Source organism: Scyliorhinus torazame, chromosome 15 (genome assembly GCF_047496885.1).
Source record: "Scyliorhinus torazame isolate Kashiwa2021f chromosome 15, sScyTor2.1, whole genome shotgun sequence".
NCBI classification, from domain to species: Eukaryota; Metazoa; Chordata; class Chondrichthyes; order Carcharhiniformes; family Scyliorhinidae; genus Scyliorhinus; species Scyliorhinus torazame.
In genome coordinates, this window is record NC_092721.1 from 95,026,565 (window position 1) to 95,039,459 (window position 12,895).

The following is a 12,895-nucleotide window of genomic DNA, read 5'->3' on the forward strand; positions in this document are numbered from 1 at the left end:
CGTGTTAAGAATTGGGGAAAATGAAGATTAAAAAATAAAATTGGGATAAAAGAAAATAAAACAGGGAGATGTCTGAAGAGATGTTGAGATGTAAATTGGCATATGAGTGAGAAAAAGCAAGTGTTTACCTAGGTGAATAGAGCGAAACAATGGGGGTATAGAAAGGGTAAATTCAAAGTGGAGGGATAAGGAAAGTAACATGAATATGCCAAACGCTGACTTCACAGAGTGGATAACATCAAAGGGAAACAATGGACTCGCCATCATACAATGACTGGGGGGAAAGGGAAACAAACACGGATCAGCTATTATCAGCCTCACCCAGCTGCAGAAACAGTCTCCCAAAAACAAGTTGGTGCTAAACGGGCAGCCGGTTAAAATCAAAACTTGAACCAAAAAGATTTTCGCCTTTGCTGAAACTGAAGATGGTTTTCCCAAACATGGCCCATAACCGGTCTGTGGTAATTTTTTACTGAATTTAGCTCGTAAAGTTATATAATATTGGATGTTGTTTGGGAAAAAGGGGCATCTCACAGTTCAGGAAACGTAGGTAGTTGGGAACCAAGAAGTAATTTCATGTAACACTATGTGTACAGATGTCAGTGTAATAATGATAATAATCTTTATTATTGTCACAATAGGCTTACATTAACACTGCAATGAAGTTACTGTGAAAATCCCTTAGTCGCCACACTACAGCACCTGTTCAGGTACACTGAGAGAGAATTCAGAATGTCCAATTCACCTGACAAGCACGTCTTTCGGGACTTGTGGGAGGAAATCGGAACACCCGGAGGAAACCCACGCAGACACGGGAGAACGTGTAGACTCTGCACAGACAGTGAGCCAAGTCGGAATCGAATCCGGGTCCCTGGCGACGTGAAGCAACAGTGCTAATCACTGCATTGCTGCGTGTCCTTAAGTGTTGTAGTGTACTATAATGCTTCATGTCATGTGTTTTTTTATTTTAATTTAATAAATATTCTTTATTAATTGTTCACACAAAAACTGGATTATTCCTCCCTGGTTCACATATTTTTCTCTCGGTATATCAAATTGAAAATATACACCAAGAACCAATGTTCCAAGTTACCTTTAATTTCCATTTAATATCAGCGGGTTCTTAACACATTGCTAATGTATTCTCTCATTTTAAGCACACCAACTTTCTTCTGCTTCCCATGGCCCCCGTGTCCATTTTGAACACATAAAGCTCAACAAAAACAATTCTTGCCCCAAGGTGCTTTACAGGAGCACTATAAAAAAAGATATGACAGTGAGCCGCAGAAGGAGATAATAGGTCAGGTAACCAAAAGATTGGTTGAAAAGGGTCTGAAAGGAGGAAAGCAAAGTAGAGAGGCAGAGGTGCAGGGAGCTTGGAGCATATGCAAGAGGCCAGCATTATATGATATCTTGGAGGGTTGTGGGGCTGGAGAAGGTTACAGAGAAAGCAATGGACAAGGCCAGGGAGACATTTGAAATTAGGGATGAGGATTTTAAAATCACGAGATTACGTGACTGGGAGCCAATGTAGTTCAGCAAGCAGAAAATAAATAAGGTAACAGGTCTTGGAGAGTAAAGACACAGGCAGCAGAATTTCAGATGAGCTCCAAATTTATGGAGGGTGGAATATAGGAGACAAACCAGGAGCGCATTGGAATAGTCAAGACTAGAGGTCACAAAGGCATGAATGAGGGCTTCAGCAGCAGATGAGCAGAAACAGGGATGAAGTCTTGTGATGTTATCGATTTGGAGAGAGATAGTCTTATTCATGGCACAAATATGAGTCAGAAGCTCATCTCAGGGTCAAATGTGACACCAAGGTTGCAAACAGACCAGCTCAGAGTGTTGCCAGGGAGAGGGATACATTTTGTAGTTGGGAAATGGAGTTTGGAGTGGGGGCCCAAAAAGTGGCTCTAGTTTTCCCAATATTAAATTGGAGCAAATTTCTGCTAACCTTGTGTGGTAGTATGCATTAGGGGTCATGTGGGACTGTGAAGCCGTGATGTCATTGGCTGTCAGATCCCGGGTCCTGGTTGGCTGTTGACCTCTAGCTCCGCCCTGAAGGCGGAGTGGCTACACCTTGTATTGGATATTAGAGAGGTAATAATTTAGCAACAGTGGAGGAATCGAGAGAGGTGGTGGTGGCGATGTACAGCTGGGTGTCGGCAGTGTACATCTGAAAACTAATGCTGTGCTTTTGAATTATGTTGCTGAGAGGCAGCATGTAAATGAGAAACTGAAAACAGGTTGTTTTTATTACTCCAGGTTTAAAACATGTAGTCAAGTCACTGAACCGATCGGGTAAATTATATCACAAAGCTTATTATAATGGGACAAGCTCCTTTTTGTATTGTTGCAGTGAATGACAAACTCAGCCATTAAGCTAATAAGAAATAGGTGATGCAATCACTTTGAACTTGTGTCGGTGATAATAACAGGCACACGCTTTATTTGTCCAACATCATTTTCCACTATTTTAGAGACCTATTGTACTTCAAATCTAGAAAAATGTTATGCAGATATGTCAAGCATTTGTCCATTATCTGACCAACAGTGCTTTCTAAGTGAATCAGGTGGGCTACAATGGCTTTCAAGTGCTTTGGGGCATCCTGAGATGATGAAAGGTGCTGCAAAGCAACAAGACTTTATTTTCTTTTTTTGTCAAGTAGAATTTAGGAATTCAGTTGCATGTAGCAAATGTAAACGTAAGAAAATAAGAAACAAGAGCAAGCGGGGACCACCGAGCCCCTTGAACCTGTTCCGCTAGCTTGTCAGTGTATAACTGACCTTCAATCCTAAATCCAATTTCCTGCTTGAATCCATATACCTTTTTTCCCCAAAGAATTTTTAAAAATCTATTAATCTCAGCATTGAGTGTACTTCATGGCTTGAGCATCCATAGCCCTCCAAGATATAGAGTTCAAAAGATTCACAATCCTCTTGAGTGAAGAAGTTATTCCTCATCTGTCCTAAATGGCCAACCTCTTATTCTAAGATTAACGTTTGGGATGGTGCAGCCTGTCAAGTCCTCTCATAACTTTATACATTTAAATAAGGCCACCTGTTACTCTTCTAAACTCCAGAGAGTATCGGCCTATATTACCCAACCTCTCCTCACGGGTCAATCCGCTCATACAGGAATTAGCCTAGTGAACCTTTGGTGCACCATCATTGAGGCAAGCACATCCATCCTTGGGTATGGAGGTCTGTACTCCAGGTATAGTCTCACCAAAGTCCTGTACAATTACAGCAAGACATTTTACTATTGTATCCAGTGTGGTGTTGGGTGCTCTGGTGCACAGATGAGCCAACACAGTTGGATGTGGTACAACTCTATTTTATTTTAACTCTTATAATACAGTTCGTTCTGGATACTCTGCACGTGCTGTCTCCCTGAGTGTGCCGTGTAGCAGGTCTGTCCTGGTCCTCCTCTCCAGCTAATACTGACCACCAGGTGTCGTGTTTGTGCTTTTATATCTTTCTGTGATTGGTTGTGGTGGTGTGTGTTGTGATTTGTCTGTTGGTGTGTCTATCATGATGCGTGTGTTTGAATATCATGACATCCCCCCTTTTTACAAAGATATGTGCCTACGTGGTTATAAATATAATCGTGTCGTGAGTGCATCTAAGAGTGTGTGCGTGTGTTGTGTACAGCGTGTGTATATGACGTAACTATTTACATGGGGCGATGTTGGGTGCGTCACACTAACAAGGTTGTACCATAACAAAACATGAATGCGAGAAAAAAAACAACTTGAACAGTGGTCCGGTCAGACGATATCTGGAACGATAAACAACAACAGGTTATAATACAGAAGTGTTTGACTTTTTGAACGTATGAACAGCGTTATAAGTCCAGTCTAATGGGTGACCGCCTCAAGAATAGGCTGGTCCTCAAGCCGGTTCAGCTGTGGAGATTTGGGTTCACACTGGTTCACCTTGGACTGTTGGAGGTGATGCTGTTGCCGAAGTCTCTACTTTTCCATTTGTTGTACTTCGTGCAGTGCTTGGTTTTTCATTCGTGCAAATATAACATTCAACATCTTTGTTAGTGTTGCCTTGGCTGTGGTTTGGTTCTGGTGGCGATGGAAGGGGCATGATCCGTGGCATCTCCACGAAGTCATCCTTGGGAACCAGTGGAGGATCCGGCATGTGCGTACGGTTCAGTTGCGAGCGTGGAAGGCGGCGCAAAGCTCGCTGATTGCGCCTACGCACCAATCCATCCGCCCTGCATGCCAGGAACAAGGTGGAGTCTTTTTTCTTTTTATGTTTGTGGTGGACGGCATCTTGTAGCCGATGGGTCGTTGCCATCGAAGTAGCACCATCACTAATATCATGCAAGGCGATGACTGTGCCAGATGTGGAAGTTGGCCGAGACCGTGCACGCTGGTTCCGGCCACCTGCTGTGCCGGAAGGGCGACTCCGCCGAGAAACGTCAAAGCATGTCGCCTTGGAGAGAGAATTGTTGCTCACATCAACGTCTGGCGATGGCGCAAATTGGTGTCTCCGTCTTGGACCGCCGGTGCTGGTCGCCACTGCCGACCCAGTGGGACTGCCACGCGATCCATTCCCTGTCGCCGTGGCATCCGCCGTCACCCTGAGCGTGCCGTCACCGAGGCCGCGACACCGCCCGTCCGGAGCAAGGTCTGGCGTGCGCGAATCAGAGTCGGCGCTTGGCTGCTCCCCATCTGGAGTCCGGTCTGCCTTCCGTCGATGCTCCCCGTCCGGAGTCCCAACAGGTTCACTGGAGGCAGCCGAGATTCCCTGAAGCTGCACTTCTGGAGTCGGAACATGCAGGAATGCACCAACCAGTGGAGAGGCTCGAGCCATCGCGGGTGGAAGCGGTGCGCCGCCACCGCAGTCGTCAGTGGTCCCACCGTGATCGTCGAGTGCCTCGATATGCACTAGGCGAGGTCTGTCACCTTGCACCTTTTGCATGGGAAGTGGGATGCTGTCGTCACTCGTCTCACATCCCGTGGATAGATCCTCATTAGCAGCTTGCTGTTCACTAGGGTTGGGTAAATTGTCAGAGTTTTCATCTGGTGGTGCACACCATGTCGGTGGACTGTCATTGTCTTGCCGTTGTCCTTCATTTGGGCTTTTCTTCTTTGGAATTTTAAATCTTCCCCCAGACATTGCAGAACCTTGTTTATTACCCCCAAATTCTCCCATATGTATGGTCTCGAGTATAGGATCCAATGTTTCTATCGACATTGTACTATTTTCCGAAGAACATTCCGTTTCACTTTTCTTCTCAGGTACCTCATATGTATCTTTGTCTAATGTACATGCCTTCATGGTCTCTGGGTCTGGTTTTGCTGGGACTGGCATGGTCACAGTCTCTCTTTTACTGTTCTCAATTGCCCACATTATACTCCCCATACATAACTGCTTAATCACTGGGGTTAGTGTGGTACAATGGATAATCGGGTCGACCTTATCTGCATCTTCACCATTAGTGGAAAGCACACTTGGTTCACTTGAAACTGCTGCGGGTTTTAAATTCGTTATCTGGCTACTCGATGTCGGTGTCCTCAGGATTCTTGCTCCAATGTTCTGCTCATTATTCAGTGGAGTGTGTATAGGTTCAATGCAATTAATGTTCCCCTCAAGGTTTGAAGAGTCATTACTGACTAACTGCTGGTCTCCGAAGTTGGGACTTTGCGGCGTTGTGTTGAAGGGAGACATTTGTCCCTGCTGTAGATATGATTCAGGTTGTGTTATTTCCATTACCTGAGGATCAATGTCTTGTCCATTTTTTCGATCCGTACTAAAACACTGGCAATTCTCAGTCTGCTCCTTGCAAGTTAAACATTCAATTAATTTCTTTAGCAAATCCTCAGCATCCTTCTGTGACCGTGCAGCATTATTAATCTCTGTTCAGCTATAATGATCCTGAAGGTCAGCGCATAAACCTTTTTTCTTCGGGCTTGGAAGAGGCGATTCCTTTGGCTTGTCTTCAGTTGGGCTTAAACAGTCTTCAGCTGGGCTTAAACAGTCTTCAGCGCTGTGCCCTTCATTGTAGCATGAGAGACCGTCATGGTCATGCTGCTGTGTAGTGGAGCATGGTAGGCTGTTATAGCCTTCTTGCTGTTCACGTGAGCATGGCAGACTTGCATCGTCTGCCGCTGGTTGGTCAGGAGAGGTTGCTAGACCCTCATGGTCTTGTTCCTGCAAGGACCGCACATTGGAGTCTTGCGTTGCTTCTATCGTGGAGGCTGTCCACGAGCTCTCTGTGGAGGCTTGTGACACTGGAGTCACTTCTTGTTCGTGCAAGGACTGCGCTCTGGAGTCTTGCGTTGCTTCTATCGTGGAGGCTGTCCACGAGCTCTCTGTGGAGGCTTGTGACACTGGAGTCACTTCTTGTTCGTGCAAGGACTGCGCTCTGGAGTCTTGCGTTTCTGCAATTGTGGAGTCTGTCCACGAGCTTGCTGTGGAGGCTTGTGACACTGGAGTCACTTCTGGTTCATGCGAGGACTGCGCTCTGGAGTCTTGCATGTCTTCTTTCATAGAGTCGGGAACGTTGAGCGGGACGTGGACCACGCTCTGTGTGGCAGCAGGGCGCTCTCCGTGTGCTTGCAGCGCTCCCTGTCTGTTAATGTCAGGCTGCAGCATCATCCGGTACTGATAAGTTGGGACGGCATATCTGCTGGATTGAAGATCCTCAAATCCGAAAAATGAATCCGCATCTGCGTCGGATTCAATGTGGGGGCCGCCAATGTGCAACACGAAAGGTGCGTCCGAGTCATAGTCGTATAGGACCACGGAGCTATCATTGGGCTCGCGAGGTCCGGAAACACTGTAAAGATCGTCATTGAAGTATTCGAGGTCGGAATCATCGGCTTGTGCGTAGGTAACTGCTTGTCGGAGGGTTCTTCGGAGGTCAAATTCATCTCCTGGGTCAATTTGCGGCAATGTACTGTCATTCCAGGTGAGGGAAGGTTGCTTTACAGCTTTAACAGATTTTTGTTTTTTTGATTTGGGACGTTTCCCTTTTAAATTGGATTTGGGACGTTTCCCCTTTAAATTGGTGCGGTCTGGGGCCTCTGACATCCTGACGCTCGGTATGTAGCACGTAGGAAGCGACTGCGCATGCTCAGATCGCTGTTCCTTTACCGATGGCCGTTTTCTTGACTGCGCATGCGCAGCATCTCGCGCATGCGCAAACGAAACTTCCGGTTCTGCGCACTGCTCGCGCAACTGTGCTAGCGTGATACCTTTAGCAAGATGGCCGCCGACCTCGACCCAGCCCTCTCTCACGCCCGGGATTTCGGCCTCTGGGAATTCGGGCTCCGGGATCCCAGCCACGAGGCGAGTACTGCCGCTTTTCTTACCTTTACTTGCCGATTGGATTGCGTTTTCTTCACAGTACTTGGAGAATTTGTCCAGGACTGCCTGGTAATCGTACCTTTGCTGCCTCCTGAAGAACCTGAACCTTGTGAATATTTCTCTTGCCCTTGCACCGGCGATGGTGAGGAGAAATTCAATTTTTTCGCTATCATCCAGGTCTGGGAGTTCAGCTGCCACCAGGAACAATTCGAACACTTGCCGGAATCGCCGCCAGTTTTCGCGGAGATCGCCGTAGCACTGGAGCGGCTGCGGAACCGGGAGCTCTATCATTTTGCCTGGGCACTGCTGGTTGTCTGTGTATACTGAGGTATGCCGGCAGGTATCGATCCACTCCTGTACCATGTGGTGTTGGGTGCTCTGGTGCACAGATGAGCCAACACGGTTGTATGCGGTACAACTCTATTTTATTTTAACTCTTATAATACAGTTCGTTCTGGATACTCTGCATGTGCTGTCTCCCTGAGTGTGTCGTGTAGCAGGTCTGTCCTGGTCCTCCTCTCCAGCTAATATTGACCACCAGGTGTCGTGTTTGTGCTTTTATATCTTTCTGTGATTGGTTGTGGTGGTGTGTGTTCTGATTTGTCTGTTGGTGTGTCTATCATGATGCGTGTGTTTGAATATCATGACATCCAGACTCCTTCCAAGTAGCCAGCAAACTATTTGGCTTTCTGCACATAAATTTTGTGCTTTTTTTGCAAGAAAGTAGAAGCAGAGAGCTGAACAATGACATAGGTGCTCTACTAGTGCATACCTGTGAGCAGAATTTCCACGTTAGTAGTTAGAATGGGTGAATATGGAAATAATTAGAAAGGTTTTCAAAATGGGTGTTCATTGACACTTTTTTCATTGCTTTTGGAAAAAAAGTACTGCTCGTCTTAAGATAGTGTGATGAACGGTTACTGCCTTATCATCATGTAAGGTGATGTCCCCTTTAAGACCGGGCTTGGAACCCTGGGGACTCCACCTCTGGCTCCGCCCATCTGTGAGCCATATATAAAGGGCTGCCTCATGGGCTGTGTGAGCAGTCAGCACATGTCTCAGCTCTAGCATAGTTCTTAGTCTAATTAAGCCTTCTCTACCGTTTACACTCTAAGCGTCGTTATTGCGGGTACCTCAGATAGATTGATTTATCTATATCTGTATGTCACGCAGAGGGATGAAATTCTTTACCTATGATACCAAATGGGCACATTATCCCATTTCTTTAGACGCAGGCACTGATAGTGAGCAGCAAGGGATGTACTATGTAAGAAAACACTATACTGGTTTTCAGCTTCTGTCCAATATTGCTAAAAATGTCTCTTCAAATTCACGACTTGTATCAAAACCTTTGTGAAAGTGTTAGGTAATGGTGTAATCTCTCAAATTTATCACTCTTTTGTTTTACCCTGATTGCTTTGAGATCATGCTCAATTAAACTTATTAACCATTGAAGAATACATAACATAGAAATAAAATATATTTGATGTGCCAAATTGTGTTTGAACTTGGTCTTCCCAAAGTTACTGCTGAAGAAAGTTGAAAGGCTCATATTAAACATTGTTTTCTCCAAATATTGCATCCAAGTATTGATAAGCAGCCAAGTATTGATAAGCAGCAATCTTGAAATCCCGTGAAACCTAAATTTCAGGATGAAGGATGAGTACTGTGTCTCTCTCGGAGATGGGGATGACCTGACAGCTCCAAGTTCTGACAGACATATACTCAATAATGTTTGATCGATCCAAGCATTATTCTTGTTCTATTGTATTTCAGCCTATGTTGAGCTAAGTCTCTTAAGATCTCATGGCTGGACTGAGCCGTGAATGTAAATTTAACATTACTGATGGTAGCCCAGGTTTTGCATTATTAAGAGTGCTAATGAATTATGTAAAATCACACTTCGCAGGCTACTTGTAAACAGGCATGAAAACAACACAGAGGCTGACAGCAGGTCAGGTGTCCATTTGTAACTGAAGTGGGCTTTGCTGTGGCTGTTTCACTCAGCCATAACATTAGCATCCCAGTTCCACTTTCCTGGTTAATCAGAACAGAATGATGTGTCGAATCTGGCAAAGGAATAATTTTTGGTGCAAGGGACTCTAGCAGGAGTCAGAATGGCTGAACATCGAGTCCCCTGGCCTCAGCTAGCATCAGAATGGAAGGGAGATATGGGAAGTCTTCCTCCCAGTCTAGGGAGTCTTACTTGAGAATCCTCTGTGGGATCTGAGGGACTGAATGAGGTGCTGTTTGCCAAGTTTTGGAAGGGTTGCCTGTTCAACCAAGCAGGTATGAATGTAAGTGGTCAAGGAAATGAGCATTAGGCGCCTGGTCCCTTGAACCTGGAGGAAGTGGTGTACGAAGCTCAAGGACCTCAGGAAAGGAAGAAAGGTAGCATAAAACATTCTCAGATGGCAAACTTCACACTCTGTTTTCCCTGCATTCTCCTGCACAACATCGTTCAGATCAACGCACCTTGCATCTCCACTCATTTCTCTCTCGACATCCACCTCCTCACATCCCCATCTGAATTTCCAATACTCACATTCCGCCCATTTATGTACCATCTCATAACCATACCTCATAGTCACCCTGGACAAATATTGTCCTTCCTACCTCTCTACCCAATCCATTTCTTGCAATATAAAAGCAAATTACTGCAGATGCTGGAATCTGAAACCAACGAGAAAATGCTGGAAAATCTCAGGTCTGGCAGCATCTGTAGGAAGAAAAAAGAGCTAATGTTTTGAGTCCAGAAGACCCTTTGTCAAAGCTTTGACAAAGGGTCATCTGGACTCAAAATGTTAGCTCTTTTTTTTCTCCTGACAGATGCTGACAGACCTGCTGAGATTTTCCAGCATTTTCTCTTTGGTTCCATTTCTTGCATTCTCTGCTTCCAGAGAGAGAGAGAGTAGAATTTCAGGATGAGGCAGAGAACTGGGCAGGGACCTCCAATGATAGACAACTTGCCAGCCACTGGCAGTGCCTGCCCAACTCGTCGACTGGGAAGGATGTCTTGTTCCAGGAGTCTGCAGATGTCATCAATGCCCAGGCAGGAAACTGAACTTCCCAAGGCACTTGTGCTTGCATATGTCGAGAGAGCTGATCTTCTGCCTGCAGACCCTATGTTGGGGGTCTCATCCCCTTCGAGCTGGATCGGTACACCCGATCCACTTCTGTCCTGTGGATCTGCATGAGGAGAAGGTAGATAGTGCTGCTGCTGGAATAATTCCTATGCCGTTGGTGTTGCTGGTTCTGCTCCTCTTGCCTTGCATCAGAGTTCCAAGGTAGAGCTGCATAAGCTGCTCCTATGTGGCTGTGAAGGCTAACAGCTGGGAATTGCAGATCTAGATAAATGTAACCCAAGACAGGTGAACTAACTTGAAGGCTGGAGATCACCTATCAGGCAGTAGGAACACACACTCAGATGTGCTATGAGTGGTAGGTAACCTTTCACCGAGGCATGGCTGCAGCTGTTCAGTTTCACTGTTGGAGGCTTCACAGCCCGTCAGTTTCACTTTTCCTCATTGACCCCAGCAGGCTCTACGGCGATTGGAAAACCTGTGCACTGATCTGTAAAGCTAGAATGCTGGGTTAAATCTCGAGGCAATTGCGTCTTTACATATTTTAATGGCTTACCCGGCAGCTACACGAGGATTCCAAGCTCGCCTGGAAACCTGCCCTAGTGATTATGTTGGGTTCATGACTCAATGTCACATTTTGGGTCTTCAATCCCCTAATTGCATCCAAACCCACCTTCTCTTGGCAGTTACAATACAGCTGAATGTTCTCCTGATGCCGACGATCTCTTTTATCAACACCGGTCCATTAAGATGGCAGAATTACAAGTATACGAAGTACATAATTTGCAGTTGATTATCAAAGTTCTGCATCCAATTTCCATTGAAAGCAAATAAATTATATCAATCTTAAGTAGGGTATTGGATTGTAAATAGTTTTCATATTTCGTGGGCTTAACATTACGAAATGAAGAATGTCTCCAGATATCCAATTACTTTGATATAATGTTTCTGATTGTTTCACTTCAGTCTTATTGAATTAACTTTTTTAAAAAATCTTTGTTGATCTTATTGGAATTAAATGCATGAGGCATCCTGGAAAATGATTAGTACTTCAATAAGGACTTTGGTGGAAAAAGTATGTTCACTTGGAAATATCTCCATGTGATATCATACAACCACTAAAATATTTTAATCATGTTTCCCTAACAGGGTATGAGGCCATTTATTCCACATTTGGTTAATGCTGCCATTAAATGAGCAAAGGAGGTTCATACCAATGCATTAATTATTGGATATCTCTCAAAACAAATGTCTTCTTTAAAGATATTTTTAATGGATATTTATTTCATTAATAATTATTTCTCTGTGATGATGCAAAACTCTCCTGAAAGCTTGATGAAAGAAGTTTGTCACTTGTGGCAGCTTTGCTTTCAACGAAGCCTCTCCATTTGGCTATATCCTCCAACACTTGCCTCGCCAAGACGGTCACGATGGTGGTGCAGTGCTCATCACCAGATCGCACCTTGGTCTGACCCCCCTTCACCTCTGGCTCTTTATCCCTTCTTTGAACAGCTCCCCTTGTTCCACTCCTTTCACCTCTCATTCAAAATTCTTGTTCTATATCACCCTCTCAAGTACAGTAACATTTTTCTCATTGCGATAGCTTCACTCTGCACTACTTTTCCCAGCAATGACTGCACGAAATGACTTCTGATCCTTATGATTTCAATCGCCATCAGCTCATCATGGTCACTGTCCTCTTAGTCACTATCCTCCCTAAATTTCTTCCTCAATTTAAATCCCTCGCCCAAATTCACAGCCATCCACCTTGACCTAACCATCTTATGTGGTTTCGTTAGTCCCATTGCATCAGTTCTGATAATGCCATCTCTGATCCACCCACATTCCCCTTCCATTCTCCAACCCTACCTCCTTCTGTATCCATCCCAGAGTAAAAAACTATCCCCTAATTCAGTTGCAACTGCAATTATACAATTCCAACTATTCTAACTAACATTTCTGCAGCGACTGATTTGCAAAACTGCACCCCCTCCTTTGATATTCTTTTCCCCAAGAAAACCATCACTCTCTCACACACAAGTTGTTCCCCCAGTAAACCCTCCATCCCCACTTTGCTAGGGGACACAGATTTCAAAGAATTTGGCAGACAACTGGTTTAAGCTATCCACCAGCAGATCTGGCTGGACAACATGAAACACTATTGGCTCTCATCTGCCAAAACTGCTCACTATTCCAGGATCAACCTGGAATACAAAGACAAGCCCTGGTTTTTTGTTTCTACTGTAATCTCGTCTTAAACCCCTTTTTCTTGATCTGTCCATCCTCACCTCCAACAATAATTGTGAGGAGTTCATGGACTTCTTTGTCACTAACAACTATACCAAGAATCAAACTCCCTCTACTAATTCCCTCCCTTCCACCGATCCACAGAGCCAAACTTTAAAGCTACCCCTGCCCTAACCCTGAACTAACTCTGGTTTCTCATCTATTTCCCAACATGCCCTTTCCAAGTTCATCTC

The 12,895-nt window shown here is 45.0% G+C and overlaps 1 protein-coding gene across 8 annotated transcripts in view; it reads right to left on the minus strand.

The window, feature by feature from the left end:
* The window catches only part of LOC140391693 (protocadherin Fat 3-like), a 1,133,162-nt gene that overhangs the window by 439,055 nt on the left and 681,212 nt on the right, over positions 1–12,895 (minus strand). The window lies entirely within an intron of this gene.